Source organism: Hypanus sabinus, chromosome 14 (assembly GCF_030144855.1).
Source record: "Hypanus sabinus isolate sHypSab1 chromosome 14, sHypSab1.hap1, whole genome shotgun sequence".
NCBI classification, from domain to species: domain Eukaryota; kingdom Metazoa; phylum Chordata; class Chondrichthyes; order Myliobatiformes; family Dasyatidae; genus Hypanus; species Hypanus sabinus.
Window position 1 is genome coordinate 10,203,835 of NC_082719.1, and position 26,362 is coordinate 10,230,196.

General features: G+C 42.6%; 1 protein-coding gene across 8 annotated transcripts in view; it reads left to right on the forward strand.

Moving 5' to 3' along the window:
* Positions 1–26,362, forward strand: part of LOC132404552 (uncharacterized) — a 111,415-nt gene that overhangs the window by 10,070 nt on the left and 74,983 nt on the right. For 2 of the 8 annotated variants that reach the window (XR_009515573.1, XR_009515575.1), the window contains exons 1-2: positions 12,891–13,083; positions 19,973–20,015. The exons of 3 other annotated variants lie outside the window; for them this stretch is intronic. The gene's annotated coding sequence lies outside the window, so the exon portion shown is untranslated. Of the gene's footprint in view, positions 1–12,890; positions 13,112–19,972; positions 20,016–26,362 lie in introns of those variants that run through there. 3 more of the 8 variants (XR_009515571.1, XR_009515577.1, XR_009515574.1) reach the window with 2 other exon arrangements.

The window sequence follows — 26,362 nt, forward strand, 5'->3', positions numbered from 1 at the left end:
ACGTTTGTAAATACACAATATAGATTTTGTGTTTAACTGAATGGAAATGGTCAATGGAGAGTGGAGGTTGCAGGTTGGAGTTCCTTAGGGGCCAATAGAAGATCAGGTCATGACGAGCATGGAAACTTAAGCTAATGAAGGTCTGGAGCCTGCTGGGTTAGAGTTTGGGATTTTGTTGGAGCTGGTGGATCGATATTGGATCCTCCATTTGAAATGTCAGCTGTTGTAGAACTGATGGGTAGGAACCTGCAGATGTGGAAGTTGGGAGCAAGGCAGGATTTGGAGACTCAAATAATGACAGTGTCATAGGTTGGGATCTGAAACATTTGTGACATGGGTATTTGGAGCATTAGACCCTAAGACCATAAGATACAGGAGCAGAATTGGGCTATTTGGCCCTTTGAGTTTCTCCACCATTTCACCATGGCTGATCCATTTCCCTTTTAGCCCCAATCTATTGCCTTCACTACACTGTATCCCTTCATGTCCTGACAAATCAAGAATCTATCAAACTCTGCCTTAAATATACCCAATGACTTGGCTTCCACAATGTTAGCACACCCTTTCTTAGATAAGGGACCCAAAACTGCAAGTCCTTCTGTAGCCACACTGCTTCCTCAAAACTACATACCCCTCCACCTATCTTCATATCGTCTGCACCTTGGCCACAAAACCAATAATTCCGTCATCCAAATCACTGACATATCACATAAAACAGAGGTCACTGTGGGACACCACAAGTCACCGTCAGCCAACCAGAAAAGTCTCCATTTATTGCCTCCTGCCAATCAGCCAATACTCTATCTTTGCTAGTATCTTTCCTGTAAAACCATGGATTCTTAACTTATTATGCAGCCTCATATGTCACCTTGTGAAAAGCCTTCTGAAAATCCAAGTACACAACATCCATCAATTCTCCTTTTGTCTAACCTGTTTGTTATTTCTTCAAAGAATTCCAATAGATTTTGATTCTGATTCTTGAGTTTTCAGAGAATGGTGCAAAATAAAACAAAATTGTGCAGTGAGCGGCAGATGGGTGTGCAAAAACACTTTGTTAGTTTAAAGGGTCAGTGGAAAATAGACAGACTAGCTCAAGCTGACAGGAAGACACCAATAGCACAAGTAACCATGGGTTACAACAGTGCTGTGCATAACAAGACATTGAATGCACAATACGTTGAACCTTAAAGTGGATGGGTTACAGCAGCAGATGACTAAGAAAATACATTATTTTATATAAAAACCTTGATACAGCAATTATGCATTCATATTTATTCTCTCAAATTCTCTCTCTCACACACACACACACACCCTCCATTTATATGATAACTTCTACCTTCAGCTTCGCTGGAAGAATTTGGATTCGAAACTTCTGTGCAACTTGTGGCAGCAACCGACTCCTCTTTCTAGAATCTTGATTGTACTGTCGTATCTTCAGGCATCGCTTTACAAACTGTGAAATCCATTCCCTCATCTCTGTGTTCTGCTCCTTCACATCTCTGCTGATCTCTGTTGAATTTTCGACCTCTTCTCGGCTGTCCTCTCTTGCCTCTTGAATTCTCCTTCCTCAGTTTCTCCCTGTACTCCACTGATATTACCTCCTTCATTTAAATATTGGCCTTTCTCCTACAAATTCAAGTCTTCTGCTCAACTGTGCTCTTCCCTCTCCCATCAGCAGCATCGTCGCATCACCTGACCCACAACCTGGGCTCCCTTCATCGTTCTGCACTTGTTTTTTGCCACCCACTGCTTGATCTTCACTTTCACCAGAGCATCTCCAGCTTTCAGGCTCCACTCGCTCAACACGGGGCACCATTCCCCAAACTTCCTGCTGGGCTGCGTCTGTTCCTAATTCAGCTGCCCCTGCGAGGGGGCCCTTCCTGGCATTCTTCCTGCGGGCCCATAGGCTGAAGGGAACTGCAGCCCCAACAGCCGACAGGCCGAGGAGTAGCAGTGCAGAATTTACAGTGGTTCATTAGGATGTTCCAAAGGAAAACAGTAGAATTTCAAACAGTCCTGTTGACTCAAAGTAAGAAGATACTCTCCACTTCAACAGAGAGGAGCACAGATCTTGGACTGTGTCAGTGGACAACTCCTGTCCGGCAGTTAACGAAATATTTAACAGTCCCCAAGAAGGGTTGTGTCATTTTGCTTTTAGAATACCTTTCCTTCCTTGGGATGTATCTATCCTGCAGCTTCCGAATTGCTCCCAGAATCTCCAGCCATTGCTGCTCTGTCATCATACCTGATAGTGTTCCCTTCAATCAATTTTGGCCAGCTCTACTTTCATGCATCTGTAATTCCCTTTATTTCACTGTAATACTGATACATCTGACTTTAACTTCTCCTTCTCAAATTCCTTCTCAATTATTCTATCATATTATGATCACTGTCTCTTAATAGTTCCTTTACCTTAAGCTTACTAATCATTTCTGGTTTATTGCACCACACCCAATCCTGAATAGTTGATCTGCTAGTGGGCTACACCAAAAGCAGCTCTGAAAAGCCATCTCATAGGCACTCTAGAAATTTCCCCTCTCGGGATCCAAATTGATTTTCCTGATCTACCTGCGTATTGAAATCCCCCGTTACAATCATAGCATTGCCCTTTTGACATGCATTTTCTACCTCCTGTTGTAATTTGTAGATCACCTCTTTGCTACTGTTAGGAGGCCTGTATATAACTCACATCAGGGTCTTTTTACCCTTGCAGTTTTTTTAGCTCAATCTACACCTTCTGATGCTATGTCACCTCTTTCTAATGACTTGATATCATTTTTTACCAACAGGGCCGTGCCACCTCCTCTGCCTACCCACCTGTCCTTCTGATACATGGTGTAGTCTTGTACATTAAGCTCCCAGCTATAATCTTCTTTTCACCATGATTTAGTGATGCTCACAACATCATACCTGCCAATCTCTAGCTGTGCTAAAAGTTTATCTACCTTATTCCTTCTACTGTGTGCATTCAAATATAACATCCTGTATTCATCACCTTTTAAATTTTGTCACTCTTTTACATTGCGACTCATCCTGTTGACTGCAGTTTTGTCCTATCATCAGCCTCTCCTGGCTGGCAGTCTCACAATACACTGCCTATGTTTGTAAACCAATTTCCTCATCCTCAGCACTATCACTCTGGTTCCCATCCCCCTGCCAAATTAGTTTATAATTTCCTGAACTGCTCTAGCAAGCCTGCCTGCAAGAGTATTGGTCCCCCTTGGGTTCAGATGTAACCCATCCCTTTTGAACAGTTTGTACCTTTCTCAGAAGAGATCCCCATGACCCAGAAATCTGAACCCCTGCCCCCTGCACCAATTCCTCAGCCGTGCATTCATCTGCCAAATTATTCTATTCTTACCCTTACAAGCACATGGCACAGGCAGCAACCCAGAGGTTACTACTCTAGAAGACCTGCTTTTCATCTTTCTACCTAACTCCCTAAAAATACTCTTCAAGACCTCCTCACTTTTCCTACCAATGTGATTGGTGCCAATATGTAATAAGACTTCTGACTGCTCACCCTCCTCCTTTAGAGTGCCATGGACCCAATCTGAAGTATCCCTAACCCTGCCATCTAGCAGGCAACATACCATCCAGGTGTCTCTATCACATCCACAGAATTTCTGTTCCTCAAGCTATAGAATCTCCTGTCACTTCTGCAGTACTCTTCTCCTCTCTTCTCTTCTCTTCTGAGCCACAGCACTAGACTCAGTGCCAGAGACCCAATCACTGCAGCTCCCCCCAGTACAGTATCCCCCTCAACTGTATCAAAAAATATCACTTCCTCAGTCTCCCGTATGAGCTGATGGTCAGCAAGCTGCAGCTCCAGTTCCTTAACACGTACTCTGAGGAGCTACTTCTCAGTGTAACTGGTGCAGATATGGTTATCCGGGACGCTGGAGGTCTCCCAAAATTCCCACATCCCACACACAGAACAAAACACAGCTCCTGGAGCCATCCTCACTGCAGTAACTCTGTCCAAAAAGATGAGGAATGAAGAATAAAGAAGAAATTAACCAGATACTTTCCTTGCCCAAACAACACTCCTGACGAAGGGGCTCAGCCCGAAACGTCGACGGCGCTTCTCCCTATAGATGCTGCCTGGCCTGCTGTGTTCCACCAGCATTTTGTGTGCGTTGTTTGTATTTCCAGCATCTGCAGATTTCCTCATGTTTACTTTCCTTGCCCAAGCTTGATGAGCCAAAGCCATTCCAACACTGGCCTACTCACACAATAACCGCTCTGCTTGCTCCTGCCTTATTTTTATTCGCCCTTTCTAATTAATCCCATTCACTGGGCGCAGTGTGGCTCTGAAAACTGCTGCAAAGCATTGCCTTGTTAAATCTTCAGCTGTGTAGCTCAGTGAATCACCGCTTCTTCGTGTGCTTCCGCACCCTGTTTGGGTGCAGTCTAATTCCAAGGGGTCAAGGGTTGCCAGGGCCAGGATTGGTTGGATTGGGGAAGGGGGTCAAACAATTGAAAGATCAGGCTGGGTGGTGCAAGAGCGGGTTTGGCTGGAGGTTTTAAAAATAAACTGTAGGATTTCACATAATAGAGCCTATTACAGTTTTAAAACATCATGCAAATTTATTTATTTGTTAATCAAAATGTTTTATAACAATGAATAGGAATATCTAACAATTAACTGTTTATTTAACAGTGGAAAGGAAGTTAATTATTTCCAAAACTCTTCAGTAGTGTTCCTGTCATTGAATTTTCATAGCTACACTACACCGCATCCTGTTTAACATTGTGGTATTTACATCTGAAAGGAGGCTGCAAGTGATTGAAAGTCAGTTGAACATACAATATGTTTAAGGTAATAACTGCTTCAAATCAATAATTCTTTCAACTTTGTGACCTATAAATACAAAGTGTTTGTAGATATTTATTGTAAAATATTGCATGAAAACTACTGAAGTTGATTTTGGCCAACAAATGAAAATATAATATGATTAAACCCTAACAATGGGGAAAAAGTAAAGTAATAAAGCACTTGACAGATTTAATTTATATATATCATACCAATTTCACTGATTGTCACTGATTCCTGGATGAGGAATTGAATGGTAACATTTACAGATGCTGTAACTGCTGCCTGCAGGCAATTTTATTACATTGTACTGAAAGCACAAAGAGCAAAAGTCAAATGAAATAGGCCAAATTTTAAACATTAGTATTTCAATATTTTATAACATTTTCATAGAAGCTTTCGTCATTTCTGTTTAGCTATCACTTTTCCCAAATATTTTAAAATCATTCCACAATTATTTGGCATTGCCGGTATGTAAGAGAATCTTGATGTGCTCGGAACCAACAAGTTAGTGCTGTAAGCCATAAGAAATACTAAAGATCTGTTGCCCTTTAATGTAGGGAGATGAAATAAGCTGCTACTGAATATTGTTTGAAATGCAATGTAACACTTTGACCTCTGAACACAGATAGATCTTGTGAAAATGGGTATGGTATAATCACTTAAGTTCATTCACATATTGAAAGGCTTGAGTAGACATGGCTCATACGCACATTTAGAATAATGACGTGATTGCATTGACAGATGTAATTCCACATATGATTGAGGTTAGGTCCCAGAATCTGAAATTATCAAGCTGAGGACTGAGTCTTTTCAAACTGTGATGAGAAATTTCTTTGATCAGATTATTGCAAGCTGTTAGATTTCTCAGTATAAGATGGCAGTGAATACTTAATTGTTTCATCTATTCAAAGCGGAGATAAATATCTTTGCACTAATGGAATCAACTGCTTCAGATGCAGGTAGAGCTATGGTAATATATGCAACAGACCAGGCTCAAGGAATTAAACCTACCATGTCTAGCAACAAATTCAGCATCAGATTCACCACGTTGCCCTTTCAATCCTCTGTATAATCTTCTAGCTTTAACTTGAAACACTCATGTCAGCCAAAAGATAGCCTCTTCAAAGTGCCAGGGAATTTGAATAGATGGTATCCCAGCATCTGTATATATTAAGACAACTGGACACAGGCTCTTCAATCCAGAGCTTCAAGTATCACTGATTTGCTTAATTAATAGATGCTGCTACTTAATTAATTGTAACGTTCTCCTTCGGGTGTAACGAAACGCCGAATTTAACGTCCGGATAAACCACAGCCAATGCAAACCAGATCGCAGTAAGATTAACCATTTACTGTTCACTCTTCACATTAACATATGGTGAAAACTGTTGATAAAACAATACAGGATTGATACAGTATTTGTTCCTTCCTTAATATCACATTTCAAGTGTAAATACTTGCAAAGGTGACTATAACTACATTACACTAAGGTGCAGTATACAGGGAGAGTTTACCTGCTCCATTGACTACTTTAAATACACTTCCATGCAAACTATCCGCGACTCTTTAACTAACGAAAGCATAAACATTATCTACCGTCGTTACCTCTAACAGGATCAGCATTAACATCTTAGTTCAATATATCGATTATCTATTAACTTACAGCGTTGCTCTCACTGTGATTTCTCATGCCTGCAAAACTGCTTGTGCTCAGGTGAGCCTCGTGGAAAGCCCCCACCCTCGCGCTAATTTCAAACCGGTGTTTTCCCACAAGACGCGGCGAAACCGGATGTGACGTCATCGCATGCCGATATATTTTACATGCAATGAATACACTTTAAACACTTCTAATTCTAACTAGAAAATACTATTGAATGAATTACTAAGCGAAAATATTATAAACTAAATAACTGTCGTAAAGACAGCACACTCCCCGCTTGACCTTCGTAAGGTCACAATGAGCAGAGTACAAACTTAGTCTCTTAATCAGTCATTGGGTAGAAGTAGAATAACTTCTGTAACTGGCCTTTGGTAAATTTTCACATCGCCTTGGTCGGTAGTCTTCAATTCGATCTTCCTGACATGTCCATCCTCGCTAGGGAATGTAGCAGTGATTCTGGCCGTTGGCCAGCTGTTGCGGGTGGCTTGCTTGTCCCTGAGCAGGACTAAGTCTTCAACTTGAAGATTCCTTCGGGGTTCTGTCCACTTTTGTCTCTGTTGCAACAAAGGTAGATATTTTTGTCTCCAGCGAGGCCAGAACTGATTTGCCAAAGCCTGGACTTGTCTCCATTGCTTTGTGTACAAATCCTTGTCTGTAAAGTCTCCTGGTGGAGGAGGTGCTCCTGCCTTCTGTGTAAGGAGCGTTGATGGCGAAAGTATAAAGGGGTTTTCTGGGTCAGAAGACACAGGTAGGAATGATTGTGCGTTTATAATGGCTGTGACCTCTGCCATTAGGGTGCACAGTACCTCGTGGGCCAATCGGGTGTGTTGCTGCATCTCAGGTTTCCTTTTCCGGGTTTTCCGTAAGGACGTGAACCGTTTGACTACCTGCTCTTTGTTATCTGGTGAGCGCTGGCGTGGTTCTCTGATAGGCAATGGGGCAACCCCATTATTTGCTTCATCTCTGAAGACCTTGGTGTCTTTGGGTTTTAAAGAAATGGTATCTTGAGCTGATTGTGCAAGTTTGTTTCCGTGCTCGGTTTGAACGAAAACTGACTGACCTAGCGTCTCGTCGGTTACTTTACGCTTGGTAATGTCTTGTTGTGCTTCTTTAGGGTACACCTCAGTGAGGCAGATCTCGGAACAAGAACGGCTTGACTGAGTTTGACCGCAAACTTCTGTACAGTTCGAGCTGACAATTGTTGTCCTGGAGTGAACCTCTCCCTCCCCGCCGTCCTGTTGTGGGGGTGAAGGAGCGTTGACGGTTCTTTCATTCTTGACTTCATCACGGAGCCGTGAGGGTAAATTTCCTTCCTCGTATGGATGTGATGCAATCGTGACTCTCTGAGGTTCCTCGTAGCTGGGGAAGTTATCGAATACGTATGGAGAAGGGAGACAAGCCTGCCTGTCTATTTGAGATTGTACATAGTCGCTTGTGCGTTCCAGTCTGGTCCTTTCTAAAGTAGATCTTGCTGCGGTCAGATCATGCGACCCTTCAGCTTCTTCTATGTACTTTGCTTCCGCCACGGCAGCTTCTTCTTCTCTTTCTAGCTGCAGCACTTGCAACTCTGTCGATATTTTTGCCATTTCCAACTGGGTTTCGGCTTCTCTGGCGGCCTCTTCTCTTTGTCTGGCGGCCCTTTCGGCTTCTTTGGTGGCCAGTTTCATTTTCAAAACTGCTTCTTGTTTGGCGTAATGCAGTCGCACCTTGGCGGCTTCTGCCTTGGCTCTTGCCTGTGTGGACTTACTTGATGTCGTTCTACTGCCCTTGTCGCTGGGCGCCATCGACTTGATCCCGGATCGAGCTGACATTGCAGCACTTGGAACACCTGATAACGCCCGGGTGGGCTTACTTGATGTCGGTTTACTGCCCCTGTCGCTGGGCGGCGTCGACTTGATGCTGGATTGAGCTGACATTGCAGCACTTGAAACACCTGATAATGTCGCTTTTTCACTGTAACGTTCTCCTTCGGGTGTAACGAAACGCCGAATTTAACGTCCGGATAAACCACAGCCAATGCAAACCAGATCGCAGTAAGATTAACCATTTACTGTTCACTCTTCACATTAACATATGGTGAAAACTGTTGATAAAACAATACAGGATTGATACAGTATTTGTTCCTTCCTTAATATCACATTTCAAGTGTAAATACTTGCAAAGGTGACTATAACTACATTACACTAAGGTGCAGTATACAGGGAGAGTTTACCTGCTCCATTGACTACTTTAAATACACTTCCATGCAAACTATCCGCGACTCTTTAACTAACGAAAGCATAAACATTATCTACCGTCGTTACCTCTAACAGGATCAGCATTAACATCTTAGTTCAATATATCGATTATCTATTAACTTACAGCGTTGCTCTCACTGTGATTTCTCATGCCTGCAAAACTGCTTGTGCTCAGGTGAGCCTCGTGGAAAGCCCCCACCCTCACGCTAATTTCAAACCGGTGTTTTCCCACAAGACGCGGCGAAACCGGATGTGACGTCATCACATGCCGATATATTTTACATGCAATGAATACACTTTAAACACTTCTAATTCTAACTAGAAAATACTATTGAATGAATTACTAAGCGAAAATATTATAAACTAAATAACTGTCGTAAAGACAGCACATTAATTAATACTTAATTAATAGATGCTGCTACTGAAGGTGTTCGACCACTTACTGGTAGTTCGAAAGCAAGCTGGAAAGCAATATCAAAGTGGATAATAAAAACTTTTTCAAGTATGTTAAAAAACATAAAAGAGATATCAGACTGGATATAGGACCGCTAGAAAATGAGGCTAGAGAAATAATAACAGGGGCCAGGGAGATGGCAGATGAACTAAATCAGTCTTGGAAGGAACTAGCAGTGTGCCAGGTGTTAGGGTGAGTGAAGGAAGTGAAGTAAGCGCAGTTACCATGACAAGGGGGAAGGTGCTCAAAAAGCTGAGAGACCTTAGGGTACATAAGTCATCAGGACCAGATGAACCCTAGGGTTCTGAAAAAGGTAGCTGTAGAGATTGTGGAGGCATTAGTAATAATCTTCCAATAATCATTTGACCCTGGCATAGTGCCAGAGGGCTGGAAAATTGCAAATATCACTCCCCCTTGAAAAGTAAGGGGGAAGGCAGCAGAAAGGAAATTATTGTCAAGTTAGCCTGACCTCAGTGGTTGGGAAAGTGTTGGAGTCAATTGTTAAAGATGGGGTTATGGAGTACCTGGTAACACAAGACAAGAGAGGACAAAGTCAGCACAGTTTCCTTAAGGGAAAATCTTTCCTGACGAACCTGTTGGAATTCTTTGAGGAGATTACATGTAGGATGGATACAGGGGATGCAGTGGATAGTGTATATTTGGACTTTCAGGAGGCCCTTGACAAGGTGCTTACCAAGTTAAGAGTCCATAGTATTACAGTAAAGTTCTTTGGTTCTTAGATCTTTGGCTGATTGGTAGGAGGTAGTGAGTGGGAATAACAGCATCTTCTTCTGGTTGGCTACCAGTGACTAGTGGTGTTCCACAGGGGTCAGTGTTGGAACCACTTCTTTTTATGTTGTATATCAATGATTTAGATGATGGAATAGATGGCTTTGTTGCCAAGTTTGCAGATGGTATGAAGTTTTGTGGAGGGACAGGTAGTGTTGAGGAAACAGGTAGGATGCAGAAGGACTTATACAGATTAGGAGAATGGGCAGGAGAGTGGCAAATAAAATACAATGTTGGAAAATGCAAGGTCATGCACTTCGGTAGTAGAAATAAATGTACAAACTGTTTTTAAAACAGGGAGAAAATCCAAAAATCTGAGATGTAAAGGGACTTGGGAGTGCTTGTGCAGAACACCGTAGAAGTTAAATTGCAGGTACAGTCGGTGGTGAGGAAGGTGAATGCAATGTTAGCATTCATTTCAAGATGTCTAGAATACAAGAGCATAAATGTGATGCGGAAGCTTTAGAAGACACTGGTGAGGCCTCACCTTGAGTATTGTAATGCTAAGAAAAGATGTGCTGGCATTGGAGAGGCTTCAGAGGGGGTTCACAGGATGATTCGGGAATGAAAGGGTTATCATATGAGGAACGTTTGATAGCTCTGGATCAGTACTTCTTGGAATTTAGAAGGATGAGGAGGGATCTCATTAAAACCTTTCAAATGTTGAAAGGCTTAGGCAGAGTAGATGTGGAAAGATTGTTTCCCATGGTGGGAGAGTCTAGGACAAGAGGGCACAGCCTCAGGATAGAGGGGTGTCCATTTAAAACAGAGATGTGGAGAAATTTTTTCAGCCAGAGAGTGGTGAATTTGTGGAATTTATTACCACCGGCAGCAGTGGTGGCCAGATTGTTGGGAGTATGTAAGGCAGAGCTTGGTAAGTTCTTTATTGGACAAGGCATCAAAGACTACGGGGAGAAGGCTGGGGAGTGGGGCTGAGGAGGGAAAAAGGAAGAGCCGTGACTGAATGGCAGAACAGACTCAATGGGCCAAAGTGCGAAGTGCTATTGGCTGTTCGGACAATTTAAATGTTGGCCCAAATAGACTAGGGACTCCCCTCTCTGTGCCACTATGGCTATGAGACTGCCCCCCGGCTGCTGTCTTCTGTATCTGCAAACATTGCAGTGATTTGCCCTACTAATATGATTCAAAGGTTGAAATGTTCATTTATTATCAAAGTATACAACTCTGAAATTCTTCAGTTCCCTGGGTAGCCATGAAACCAAGAAGGAAAAGAAAAGCTGCACAATTATCAACCCCTCCAAACCCCAACTCCCCACACAATAATCTGAACAAAACAGATCAGGCACATCAAACCACGCCCCCCCCCCCCCCCTGCAAATTCCTTCTCCTGAACAGAAAAACAAACAAAATGGATCAGGCACAAAATCCCTCTTCACCCACAAAAAAAAACCGAACAAAATGGATCAGGCACATCGACCTCCAAATCCCCCTCCCCATACAAAAAGAATGAGGAGATCGGATGCAAAGCACAGAATATAAAAACTAGAAGACTTTGAAAAGGAGTCTATAGTCCAAGGCCACATCCAAAAAGCAGAAAAAGCCTGGGTAATACTCTCCAGGTGCAGCGGCAGGTTCTCACCCTCTGGTACAGAGCAGCTGATCAAAAGGCAAACAGCCATCGCTCACCCTCACCACTCACTTCAATACTTTCATCTCCCTCGCTCTTTTAATCAGCAAACAATGGAAGCTAAGTTGGTGAAATGGAGCCAAAAATCAGCATGTGTCCCATCCTACAGCCTGCCTGCTACGAGGTTTGCGCACACTGTCTCTACCTCCAAGACTCCTCCCGGAAACTGCAGAACCAAACAATCTCAAAACTTACACATTTGCCTTGATGTTTCAATCACCCTTGTCACTTTAATCGGTGAACAATGGAACATATCATCGGCAAAGTAGAGTCAAACATTGGTTTGCGTGCATCCTGCAGGCTTCTCACCACGAGGTTCACTCATGCTGCCTCTTCCTCCTGGAACTCCCTCTGAGTCTGCAGAGCACTGAAGCACCCAAGCGATCTTCAACCTGCAAAAAACAGGCTCCGACAATTCCAGGTCAACTGAGTAAACTGAATACTGAGGCTTTGTGCCTACTCTGGGCTGCTCCGGGAATTTTGATCTAAAGGACTCAATTTGGTTTGGAACACTGCTGTTGTTATTCACTTCTACTGTTTGCATGATTTGTTTTTTTTTAATCTCTTTTTCTGTGTGAATTGGGGTTTTGTCTTTTTTTTTAACTGGATTCTTTCGGGTTCCTTGCTTCGTGACTGCCTGTAAGCAAACAGATCTCAAGGTTGAAGAATATTACATTCTTTGATACAAGTGTACTTTGAATTCTTTGAAATTTATCTTACAGTATATCTGAGATTGCTTTACATTCATCCTGCCCTATAATCCTTTTTGATTCTCAGTTATTGTTGGAATGTTTTCAATGTTTTCTACCATTAAAACAAACTGCAATTCAATAGGTACATAGGTAGTCGTCTCGGGTTCATTTAAAACTTTGTCATCACCACTATTATGCTTTGTAACTCCAAAATATTAAAGTAATTGGAAGAAAAACACGGAGAGTCTAGAATGTGAGTCTATCTCCATTTTTACTTTAAGTGAGGTGCGTATGTATCATGTGGAGGCATCATGAGATCTTAGACAGCCTAGCTCTATATATACGTATGTATATGTGCATATTTTTTATGTGTGTATAAGTTGAGATGCATCCTATATTGAGTTAGATTTTATAGCTAAGCACAGAGGAGTAGTGTATTTAATATTTGAGTAATATTATAAATATACTGCTCAAGCATTCTTGTTCGTTGAAATAGTTTACGACAGGTTACATGTAAAAAAATATGCGAATTGTGTACGTCATGACACTACCACATGATATGCAAATACCTCATTTAAAGTAAAAACAAGATCAGTCTTGTATTCTGGACTCTCCATGTTTTCCTTCCAATTACTTTTAAGTATTGGAGTGACAAGACATAACAATGGAATAACAATTACTGCCGGTTCAGAAGTGAAATCACTGCTAAAATACACAGTTGTATTCTAGTTACATCATGTTCTTCCAAAATTCCAGCATTACAATAAGTCTTGTCTGCTTCAAGGTTGGTTTCCATTTGACATTTCTTTTTGGTAAAGATCATTAGTTGTTTTTAAATTTGTATCTAATGGTTGTAAAATAATTGCACGATTTTTAGTAACAACACAGATGTAAAATATTAACACAGGATTAGAGTCACCAGACTTCTTCCATTTACGTTCCAACTTTTTTAATGCTGAAATCAGGTCGCTGACTGAGATGATTGGTAATGATATGACATTCTGTCTTCTGCCAATGTAGATGTTCAGCAATATTGTGTTATAAACTTTTGCACTGTGGTGTGGAAGTACAGAATGTGCCTGAGGTGACTGGATTGTCCCCAGATTCAGGGCAAAATCCAAAAATATTCTATAATTTGCTGATATGAAGAGCGAGCTGTAACTCGTCTTTAAACCAGCTACAGCTGAAACGGTTAGAGGAGCCTTATTTATTTCTTTTGGTTTTCTTTTTGTGGCAAATAATTTGTTATTCTCAACCCAGCTTTAACTTGACTTGATTTTAAGGTGTGATATACTGTGACTAGTTTTTTTTTCCAAACTTCTCATTGCTTATTAATCCACTTCACAACACACATACACACACACACACACACACACTCACTCACTCTCTCACACACACACTCACTCTCACACACATACACACACGCACGCACGCACGCACGCACACACACACACACTCACTCTCACACACATACACACACGCACGCACGCACACACACACACGCGCACGCACACACACACACACACACACTCACTCACTCTCACACACACACACACACACACACACACACACTCACTCACTCTCACACACACACACACGCACGCACGCACACACACACACGCGCACGCACGCCCTCACTCTCACACACACACACACACACACACACACACACACACACACACACACACACACACACACACACACACACACACACACACACACACACACACACACACACACACCTCTCAATCTAGAAGACCAGAAACTGGGCATCCTAAAGTGATCCACTGTACCTCTAGGTTAACTAAAGCCTCTCTACTGTTTGCCTTCAAGGCAGTTATGAATTATGATTATAGTAATTACAAAAACACAATAATGCTTGTCTATATATATCACAACATAAGGGGAGGGGTTAGGTTGTTGTACACCTCTGCTCCAAATGGCACACATCCCCATCACTGACATCACTCATGAAAATTTATTGAGGTTTGTAATAGAGGTTTAATTAATCTGCTGCAGCTTGATCAGAGTTTTAGTAATTTAGTGCTCAATCAAAGACTTCCATCAAACAAATTATAATTCATTTATAAATAAAGTGTAATTCACACTCAGAAGTATTAAGGCTGTAATTAAGGTCTCTTCTAACTCATAACTTCCATATCTGATTGTTGAGTGTTTGTATATCTAATATACTGTAGGTAAACTATTTACAATTGATATTCTTGCTGTGGTGCTGCAGGGTTAAACCTTTGATTGAAGAAGTGTGCTGCATTTGATTTGTCTCTGCGGCTGGGTGTAACTGTGGCAGCAATCCTGTGAGTTACCACACCCCTGCTCAAATTTCTGCATGAAATTTAAGGAATTATTGCTTTCACAGAAGTTAGACTGAATGAGGCCCTTTCATTCTACCCGTCAGAGACCCAGCTAGGAAACTAGTACAGGATGGAGTGGCATGGTGGCATATTGAGCACCACGGTCAAGCGGTGGCAGTGATCGATGATCAGCGTTCAAGTCCCAACGCTGTCTGTAAGGAGCTTGTAGGTGACGGTTATTTCTTCAGCGGTTTGACTGTGCAAGCGCATGGAGGTCAGCCAGTGAGAGCAGTGGGAAGAGTTTAAAAGGAAGACAGATTTACAGAGCGGGCGACAGAGTAGTGGAAGACAGAGTAGGAAGACATTAGCTCAACAAGGCTTCAGCAATAAAGGGTCGAGGCCAGGTAGGTTATCTGTTTAAAATAAAGACAGAAAGTATGTGTGTGAGGCCGGATTTCTGTGCTCGGTGTCAGCTGCGGAAAGTCCTGGAGACTCCCGGCCTACCGTACGGCCACATCTGCACCAGGTGGGCTGAGCTGCAGCTCCTTAGGGACCACGTTAGGGAACTGGAGATGCAGCTCAATGACCTTCATCTGGTCCAGGAGAGTGAGGAGGTGATAGATAGGAGCTATAGGCAGATAGTCATCCCAGGACCACAGAAGACAGAGAAGTGGGTGACAGTCAGGAGAGGGAAGGGCAAGAAGTAGGTACTAGAGACTACCCTAGTGGCTGTCCCCCTTAACAATAAGTACTCCTGTTTGAGTACTTTTGGAGGGAAAGGCCAACCTGGGGGAAGCAGCAGTGGCCACGCCTCTGGCACAGTGTCTGGCCCTGTGGCTCAGAAGGGTAGGGCAAGGCAGAGAATGGCAGCAGTGATAGGGGACTCTATAGTTAGGGGGTCAGAAAGGTGATTCTGTGGACGCAGGAAAGAAACTCAGATGGTAGTTTGCCTCCCAGGTGCCAGGGTCTGGGATGTTTCTGATTGCATCCATGGTATCTTGCAGTGGGAAGGAGGACAGCCAGAGGTTGTGGTACATATTGATACCAATGACATAGGTAGGAAAAGGGAGGAGGTCCTGAAAACAGACTACAGAGAGTTAGGAAAGAAGTTGAGAAGCAGGACCGCAAAGGTATTAATCTCGGGATTACTGCCAGTGCCATGTGACAGTGAGAATAGGAATAGAATGAGGTGGAGGATAAATGCGTGGCTGAGGGATTGAAGCAGGGAGCAGGGATTCAGATTTCCCAGAAGGGTGTAACCTGTACAAAAAGGACGGGTTGCACTTGAATCCCGGGGCGACCAATATCTTGGTGGGGAGGTTTGCTAAGGCTATTGGGGAGAGTTTAAACTAGAATTGCTGGGGGGTGGGAACTGAACTGAAGAGAGGGAGGTTGGCTCACAAATAGAGAAAGCTTGGAGACAGTGCAAAAGGGAGGATAGGCAGGTGATAGAGAAGGGAATCACTCAGTCTGATGGTTTAGGATGTGTCTATTTTAATGCGAGAAGTATCATGAAAAAGGTGTCACTGTTGATCAGAGATAGTGTCATGGCTGCAGAAAAGGAGGAAGTCATGGAGGAGTTGTCTATGGAGTCTCTGTGGGTGGAAGTTAGGAACAGGATGGGGTCAATAACTCTGCTGGGTGTTTTTTTATAGACCACCCAATAGTAACAGGGACATCGAGGAGCAGATAGGGAGACAGATACTGGAAAGGAGTAATAATAACGGTTGCTGTGGTGGGAGATTTTGATTTCCCAAATATTAATTGGCATCTCCCGAGAGTGAGGTGTTTAGATGGGGTAGAGTTTGTTAGGTGTGTTTAGAAAGGTTTCTTGACACAATATGTAGATAAGCATAGAAGAGGAGAGGCTGTACTTGATCTGGTATTGGGAAATGAACCTGGTCAGGTGTCAGGTCTCTTAGTGGGAGAGCATTTTGGAGACAGCGATCAGAATTCTATCACCTTTACCATAGCATTGGAGAGGGATCGGAACAGACAAGTTAGGGAAATGTTTAATTGGAGTAAGGGGAAATATGAGGCTATCAGGCAGGAACTTGGAAGTATAAATTGGAAACAGATGTTCTCAGGGAAACGTATGGAAGAAATGTGGCAAATGTTCATGGGATATTTCTGAGTAGTTTCATTCCAATGAGACAGGGAAAGGATGGTAGGGTATAGGAACCATGGTGTACAAAGGCTATTGTAAATCTAGTCAAGAAGAAAAGAAGAGCTTATGAAAGGTTCAAAATACTGGGTAATGATAGGAATCTAGAAGATTATAAGGGTAGCAGGAAAGAGCTTAAGAATAAAATTAGGAGAGCCAGAAGGGGCCATGTGAAGGCATTGGCGGACAGGATTAAGGAAAACCCCAAGGCATTCTATAAGTATATGAAGAGCAAGAGGATATGATGTGAGAGAATAGGACCAATCAAGTGTGACAGTGGAAAGATATGTATGGAACCAGAGGAGATAGCAGAGGTACTTAATGAGTACTTTGCTTCAGTATTCACTACGGAAAAGTATCTTGGCGATTGTAGCAATGACTTGCAGTGGACTGAAAAGCTTGAAAATGCATATATTAAGGAAGAGGATGTGCTGGAGCTTTTGGAAAGCATTAAGTTGGATAAGTCACTGGGACCAGACGGGATGTACCCTAGGCTACTATGGAATCAAGGGAGGAAGTTGCTGAGCCTCTGGTAATGATCTTTGCATCACCAATGAGGACGGGAAAGGTTCTGGAGGATTGGAGTGTTGTGGATGTTGTTCCCTTATTCAAGAAAGCGGGTAGGGATGGCCCAGGAAACTATAGACCAGTGTCTTACTTCAGTGGTTGGTAAGTTGATGGAGAAGATCCTGAGAGGCAGGATTTATGAAAACTTGGAGAGGCATAATATGATTAGGAATAGTCAGCTTGGCTTTGTCAAAAGCAGGTTGTGCTTTATGAGCCTGATTGAATTTTTTGAGGCTGTGACTAAACACATTGATGAAGGTAGAGCAGTAGATGTAGTGTACATGAATTTCAGCAAGGCATTTGTGAAGGTACCCTATGCAAGGCATATTGAGAAAGTAAGGAGGCATGGAAACCAAGGGGACATTGCTTTGTGGATCCAGAACTGGCTTGCCCAAAGAGGGCAAAGAGTGCTTGTAGATGGGCAATATTCTGCATGGAGGCCAGTGGCCAGTGACATGCCTCAGGGAACTGTTCTGGGACCCCTACCCTTTGTGATTTTTGTAAATGACCTGTATGAGGAAGTAGAGGGTTGGCTTAGTAAATTTGCTGAGGAGACAAAGTTTGGGGGTGTTGTGGATAGTGTGAAGGGCTGTTAGAGGTTACAGCGGGACATTGATAGGATGCAGAACTGGGCTGAGAAGTGATAGATGGAGTTCAATCCAGAGAAGTGTGAGGTGGTTCATTTTGGAAGGTCAAATATGATGGCAGAATATAGCATTAATGGCAAGACTCTTGACAGTGTGAAGGATCAGAGGGATCTTGGGGTCCGAGTCCATAGGACACTCAAAGCTGCTACGCAGGTTGACTCTATGATTAAGAAGGCATATGGTGCATTTGTCTTCATCAATCGTGGATTTGAGTTTAAGAGCTAAGAGGTAATGTTGCAGCTATATAGGATTCTGGTCAGACCCCACTTGGAGCACTGTGCTCAATCCTGGTTGCCTCACTACAGGAAGGACATGGAAACCATAGAAAGGGTGCAGAGGAGATTTACAAGGATGTTGCCTGGATTCGGGAGCATGCCTTATGAGAATAGGTTGAGTGAACTCGGCCTTTTCTCTCTAGAGTGATGGACGATGAGGGGTGACCTGATGGACTTGTACAAGTTAATGAGAGGCATTTCCCAAGGGCTGAAATGGTTAGCATGAGAGGGTGTAGTTTTAAGTTGCTTGGAAGTAGATACAAAGGAGATGTCAGGGGTAAGTTTTTTACACAGAGAGTGGTGAGTGCATGGAATGGACTGTTGGCAGTGGTGGTGTAAGTGGAAACGATAGGGTCTTTTAAGAGACTCCTGGATGGCTACGTGGAGCTTAGAAGAACAGAGGGCTATGGATAAAGCCTAGGTAGTTCTAAGGTAAGGACACGTTTGGCACAACTTTGTGGGCCGAAGGGCCTGTATTGTGCTGTAGGGTTTCTACGTTTCTCCCTATGACCGCATAGGTTTCTTCTGGGTGCTTTGGTTTCCTCCTACGTACCAAACACGTACTGTTTAGAGTTAGTAAACTGTGAGCCTGCTATGTTGGCACCAGAAACATGGTGACTAGACCACACAATCCTCACTGATGGAGAAACTTCACTAGATGTCTGCGATGGAGAGCACTCAGTAAGCACACTCCTTGCACATGTGCATTCACTCACACACAAACATTGCCTTGTCAATCTGCTGACCGTACGCAATTCAATGTCTTCCCCAGTATACTCTCAATTAACCCACTGGTATCCCTCCACGTTGCTACGTACGCTCAGAATCAGACTTCAAAGTTCAGTTCAACTTCATTATTTGTACTTAACTATATGTGTACGGTTACGTTGAGCGTTCTGCTGTTTCACACTGCATTTTTATGGCAGTCACATGGCATCTGCTGGATCCTAAACTGACCTGATACACTCTGGTTGGCTTTATGGTGTCTTTCCCACCATAAGTGGTGGAATATTCCATTCCTTTAGTAATACGGGTGTGTAAATGTGATAATGTTGTTTGTATACTGTATTTAAAGTAGATACTTCTGTCCTCACCCGTATTTCCTCCATTTCCCAGACATCCGCACTCACCCTTTCTTCCTGCCGCCTTAACAGGGATAATGTTCCTCTTTTCCTCACCTACCATGAGCCTTCACATCTAACTCATCATTCTCCACAACTTCCACCATCTTCAAAGGATCCTACAACCAATCACACCTTTACCTGCCCCCAACTCTCCGCTTTCTGCAGGAATCGCTCTCCGTGATTCCCTTATCCATTTGTGCATCCCCACTAATCTACCCTCCTGGCATATAATCAAACAAGTGACAATGCTACACCTACCCATTCGCCTTCTCCTTTACGTCTCTCCATTCAGGGGCCCAAACAGCCCCTCCAGGTGAAGCAACACTTCACTTGTGGATCTTTTGGGGTCATTGACTCTTTCTGGGGCTCTCTCTGGCCTTCTGTACATTGGTGAGACCCGACATAAACTGGGGGACCACTTTGTTGAGCACCTCTGCTCCACTCAACAAAAGTGAGTTTCCCAGCGGCCAACCATTTTAATTACTATCCCCATTCCCATTTTGACATGTCAGTCAATGGCCTCCTCTTGTATTATGATAAGACCAGTCTCAGGGTGGATGAGTAACATCTTGTATTCCATCTAGGTAGCCTCCAACCTGATGGCATGAACATCAATTTCTTCTTCTGGTAATGTTTTTTCCTCTCAATATTTAGTTTGTTACAAGGCAGCCATGAATTCCAAACAGTGAGTCATTAAGAGTTTATCTAATAACCACTTCTTTGAAATTAAAGCTATTTTTGCATCTTGGTACAAGATTATAATCCTGAGGTTGATTATTTATGGTTTTGGATTATATACTAAAGAATAAACACAAGAGGCTTTGTGGAAGCAGGTAATCTAGAGCAACAGCCACAACATGGTGGGTCAGGCAGCACCTTTGGAAATGAGAAAATAGTCAATATCTTGGCCAACACCCTTCTTCAGAACTGGAAATGAAGGGGGAAGATGCTAGAATAAAAAGGTGTGGGGAAAGGAAGGAGGACTAGCTAGAAGGTGAAGCCACGTGGGTAGTTTCATATCCTTTGGGGCTGGGAATATCTTTCCTAGCCCTTGAGGTTCACAAAAAAAAAAGCATAACCTTTCCATGTTAAGTTTGACCAGTGGAAAAACAATGGAAATGGTGAGATTAAAATTCAAGTACATGTACTATACATGAATCAGTGTGACTAAGTCTTAATGAGTAAGGTCTGACAGTTCTGTGGTCGATTGCATTTTTTTTAAAGATCAAAATGGAACAAATTCTGGAAATATAAAGTGAATCAGAAAATACTAGAAATAGTGAGCAAATCAAGAAGAATCATGAATATGATGAAGGAGGACAGGAATGCCAACATTTAGATATTAAACAGAAAGCCCCACATTTAAATAGAAAATGTACTGCCCTGCACGATGTCAGAAAGGGGATGGCCATTTTCTGTTGTAATTTTTCCAGATCTGAACTTCCCACTCAAAAGATCTAAGTCCATGGTCAGCCCTAAGCTGAATGACAGACAAGAAGCCTCTAGGGTTTTGCATTCAACTATAAATACCGTCAGCTTGCCACTGACCTCTGAGTTAACTGAAACTTTCCAAGCAGAGAAAACTTCCAGGAAACACTGGAATGATTTCTTTTCCCATGAGCCACAACAAACCCCTACATGCAGCAAGTCTCATCACAGCCTCACCATAATCTTTCTAAAAACAATGTTCAAACGGTTAAATGAGGAACACTAACCATCAGCAGTGAATGATTAGGGCAAACAGCAAGTTCTACAACCAGGGGATAGATATTTCTACTACTGTTCATGCTTTCGTGTTTACTTTACACTGAAGTCATAGCAGTAAATAGTGGGCACCCCAGGAAAATTCCAGCTAACCAAACTTTGAATATGTCTCCTTGAAACTGTCTACTAGCAATCTAGTGCTTAAAAAGTATTAATTAACAGAAAGATATTTTGGACAATAGGTTTTTGTTTATTAGAATTCTTTTCTCTGTTGCATTTACTTCATTATTTGCTACAGAGATTTCTGTTTCAGCTGCTGGAAGAACACTAACTTAACACCTTAAATTATGCTTTTACATTGCGTTTTTACAACCAAGAAAACATATCAAATGAACCTACTATCAAACCTCCTGTTTAGGTTACCAGGAAAACACGAGGAAATCTGCAGACGCTGGAAACTCAAGCAACACACAAAGTGCTGGTGGAACGCAGCAGGCCAGGCAGCATCTATAGGGAGAAACGCTGTCGATGTTTTGGGCCGAGACCCTTCGTCAGGACTAACTGAAAGGAAAGATAGTACGAGATTTGAAAGTAGGAGGAGGGGGAGGGGAAAATGCAAAATGATAGAAAACAGGGTCTTCCGGATCCAACGTATAATTCTCCGTAACTTCCGCCACTTCCAATGGGATCCCACTACCAAGCACATCTTTCCCTCCCCCCCTCTTTCTGCTTTCCACAGGGATCGCTCCCTACGAAACTCCCTTGTCCACTCATCCCCCCCCATCCCTTCCCACCGATCTCCCTCCTGGCACTTATCCTTGCAAGCGGAACAAGTGCTACACCTGCCCTTACACTTCCTCCCTCACCACCATTCAGGGCCCCAGACAGTCCTTCCAGGTGAGGCAACACTTCACCTGTGAGTCGGCTGGTGTGGTATACTGTGTCCGGTGCTCCCGGTGTGGCCTTTTATATATTGGTGAGACCCAATGCAGACTGGGATACCGTTTTGCTGAACACCTATGCTCTGTCCGCCAGAGAAAGCAGGATCTCCCAGTGGCCACACATTTTAATTCCACATCCCATTCCTATTCTGATATGTCTATCCATGGCCTCCATGAACAACACCTTATATACCGGCTGGGTAGCCTCCAACCTGATGGCATGAACATTGACTTCTCTAACTTCCGTTAATGCCCCTCCTCCCCTTCTTACCCCATTCATAATATATTTAGTTTTTTTTTGTTTCTTCCCCCTCCCCTTTTTTTCCCTTTCTCTCTCTGCCCATCACTCTGCCTGTTCACCATCTCCCTCTGGTGCTCTCCTCCCCCTTTCTCCCTAGGCCTCCTGTCCCATCATCCTTTCCCTTCTCCAGCTCTGTATCCCTTTTGCCGATCACCTTTCTGGCTCTCAGCTTCACCCCACCCCCTCCGGTCTTATCCTATCATTTCGCATTTTCCTCTCCCCCTCCTACTTTCAAATCTCTTACTATCTTTCCTTTCAGTTAGTCCTGACAAAGGGTCTTGGTCCGAAATGTCGACAGCCCTTCTCCCTATAGATGCTGCCTGGCCTGCTGCGTTCTACTAGCATTTTGTGTGTTTAGATTACCATTTGGTTCTCACAAGCCCAGAGCAATTCAAATGAGGGAAATGTTATATCACACAATACGTTTCTGCAGTTTATTTGGATAAATAAATCACTGCAAAAATAATCACATTCATGATTTCTTCCACGTTTGCTTTCTTTAGAAATTGGCCTCTTCATTGTTTTTTTTTTACCTTTAAATCTATTTAGTTATTAAATCTAGGTTTAATTAAACTGACTAAAGCAGCTTTTTACATGTACATCTTTTTGGAAAGAAGTAAATTTGCAAGAAAACTTGCGATATGACTGCTTTTTTAACTTTAATCATGTACATCAACTAAAATAAAGGCACCTTTATATTGATCATGTCATAATGCTCTTCATAACTCCATGACCCTAAAAATGCTCTGTATAAGAAAGCAAATCCCTTTCTCATTTCTGGATGACATGAAGAGAATACTGCTTGCTTCTATCACCTACCCAAGATCCACAAACCTGACTGTCTGGTTAGGCACATTGTCTCTGCCTGGTCCTGCCCTACTGAATTTGTGTCTTCATACCTTGACTCGCCTTCATTTTGTCCTTCCCACCTACATAACATGGCCCCATTCTCCTCAGTACCCTTCAATTCCATGACTGTCTCATTTTCACCATGGATGTCCAGTCCCAGAGCACGTCAATCCCTCATCAAGAAGTCGTCAAAGCTCTCCACTTCTTTCTCAATGAAAGATCCAACCAGTTTCCCTCCTCCGTCTGGCAGATCTGGCCCTCAACCTCAACAATTTTCCCTTTAGCTCCTCCTACTTTCTCCAGACTCAAGGGGTAGCCATGGGTTCCCACATGACCCCAGCTATGCCTGCCTCTTCATTGGATATGTAGAACAGTCCATGTTCAAAGCCTTCCCCATTAATACTCCCCAACTCTTCCTCCACTAGGTTGATGACAGAATTAGTGCTGAGCTCGTCAATTTAATCAATTTTGCCTCCAACGTCCACCTTGCCCTTAAATTCACTTGGTTCATTTCTAATACCTCCCTCCCCTTTCTCAATCTCTCTGTCTCCATCTCTGGAGACAAACTATCAACTGACACCTTTTATAAACCTACCAATTCCCATAGCTAACTTGACTATACCTCATCCCATCCATCTCCTGTAAAAATGCAATTCCCTTTTCTCAGTTCCTTCGCCTCTGCCACATCTGTTCCTAGGATGTGTCTTTCCCTTCCAGGACATCAGAAATATCCTCCTTCAAAGAATGGGGCTTCCTTCACCACTACTGCCTTCACCTGTTCCACCTCCATATCCTGAACGTCCACACTAACCCCATCATCCCGTCATCTTAACAGTGATAAGATGGTCCTCTGTATCCAACAACATGCTATCCTTCCCAACTGCTGCCACCTCCAACAGGATTCTACTACTGAACAGCATTCCCGCTCTCTTGGCTTTCCATGATTCTCTTGTCCTTTGGTTCTTTCCCACTAACCCCTGCAAGAGCCAACATGCTACACCTCCTCCCTCCCCTCCATTCAGGACCCCAAACAGTCCTTCCAGATGAGGGAACACTTCACATGCCAATCTGCTGGGGTTGGCAGTTGTGTGCAGGCTCCATTACATCAGTGAGACCTGTTATAAATCGGGGGATAGCTTGGTTGAGCACCAACACTCCATTTATCAAAATGCAGGACTTCCTGGTAGCCAAACATTTTAATTCCAATTCACTTTCCTGTTCTAACATGTCAGTCCATGGCCTCATTTTGTACCAAGATAAGGCCATCCTCAGGGTGGAGGAGCAATATATTCTATCTGGGTAGCTTCCAACCTGATGGCATGAATATCTATTTATCCTTACAGTTAAAACATTTTTCTCTCTCCCTCCCTTTTTCTTTTATTCCCCACACTGACCTCTTACCTCTTCTCACTTGCCTATCAACCCCCTCCCTCGCCCTTTCTCCGATGGTCCACTCTCCTCTCCTATAAGATTCCTTCCTCTGCAACCTTTTACCTTTCCTACCCACTGGCTTCACCTATCACCTTCTAACAGTCCTCCTGGCATCTTCCCCCTTCCCTTCCAGTCCTGAAGAAGGGTCTGGGCCCGAAACCTCAACTGTTTATTTATTTCCACAGAGGCTGCCTGACCTGCTGAGTTCTTCCAGCATTTTGACTGTGTTGTTTTGGATTTCCAACATTTGCAGACCTTCTCATGTTTATAAACAGGATACAGCTGGAAACAACTTCACAGAAGATAAATGATACTGATTTGACTTTGGTGGTTGCACAAAGTTAATATAATTTGTGAAAATAACACTAGATTACTGGTAGGCAGATTGTAGATTTCCTATAAACCAGTGTAGGTGGTTGGAGAGCTGCATGAGTCAATTAAATCTGAGAGTGGCATTTTCTGTGTCTTCATCTTAGAATGTATTTTGCCATTTTCCTAACATACATTGACGGGTAGGAGCTTTAGAGATGAGAGACTGTCCCCATTATAGTGCAGGCAATATCAATTGCAGTGGAAAAAAATAAGATAGCTATGTTCATAGTAGGTACTATATAACTCTAAGTAATCCTAATGTGATAGCCCATGCAGCTTGTATGTGTCTTTGGGAATTTTTTGAGCAATGACTGTTGATCATGGAACTACAGGGATTTCTGACTCATGGAATAAATTAGGAAACTAAATATTCCACAGTTACAGTTCTGTGAATGTTCCAATTACTTTCATCACGTCAGACACTGTTTTTCTTTTTAACCTTTAAAAAATTAGAGATATGTGATAGACCACTTCAGTTAGAGTAGTAATAAATACAACATTCCCAGTATGGTGGATGTAAAATTATACAATTTGGTAATATCATTGTCAACCATGATAGAATGATATCATCTGATATATCTCATGATCTTCTTGAAGTGTTTTGATCACTGTAGAAATATGCCTGATTTTCAAAAGCATTCTTGAGACATCAGCAGAATTTTTTGTGATTATCTTGCTTTCATAATCAAACACAAACAAAATGTCCATACAACAGTCCTTACCCCTTAAAGCTCTATTGTCACATTCCAGCTAAAAGCTCACTGAAGCTAGATATATGACAAACATCATTTCAGTCAGACAGCGAGACAAAATTGGAACCTCTTTTTCAGCTTCTGACATCTTTCCCAAAAAGCAATTGTGACAGGAACAGTGGGTTAAATCCAAGTCCAGAACCATATGCCAGTCTCAGCTGACTGGCATCAGTACGTACTGTAGAAAGCCGTGTTCTCTAACTCACTTCAAATGCTTTCTGGATGTTTACAATTTATAAGAAAACCCATTGTGATTGTATTGCTATGTGGATTTGTTCATCATTTTGAATCTGCTATTCTTCTGCTTAAGTTATTTTCAATATTTTAAGCAAGAAGATATTATTTTATTTTCACAGATAATAATTTGCTGCTTTTCCTACTTCAAAAATCTTGCATAGAAATTGATTGTCAGCACTACATTTTTACGTGGGAGTAGGCCACTCAGATGCTCAAGACTGCTCAGTCTTTCAGCAGGATCACAGCTGATCTGATTTTAACTTGAGTGCCACGTATTGCAAACACGGTGATCTTTCATTGTCTAGCTTATCAAGAATCTATCTACATCAATTACTCACAGATTCTGGTCTAAGCACACTTTGGAGAAAAGTTCTCACAGGAAACAGG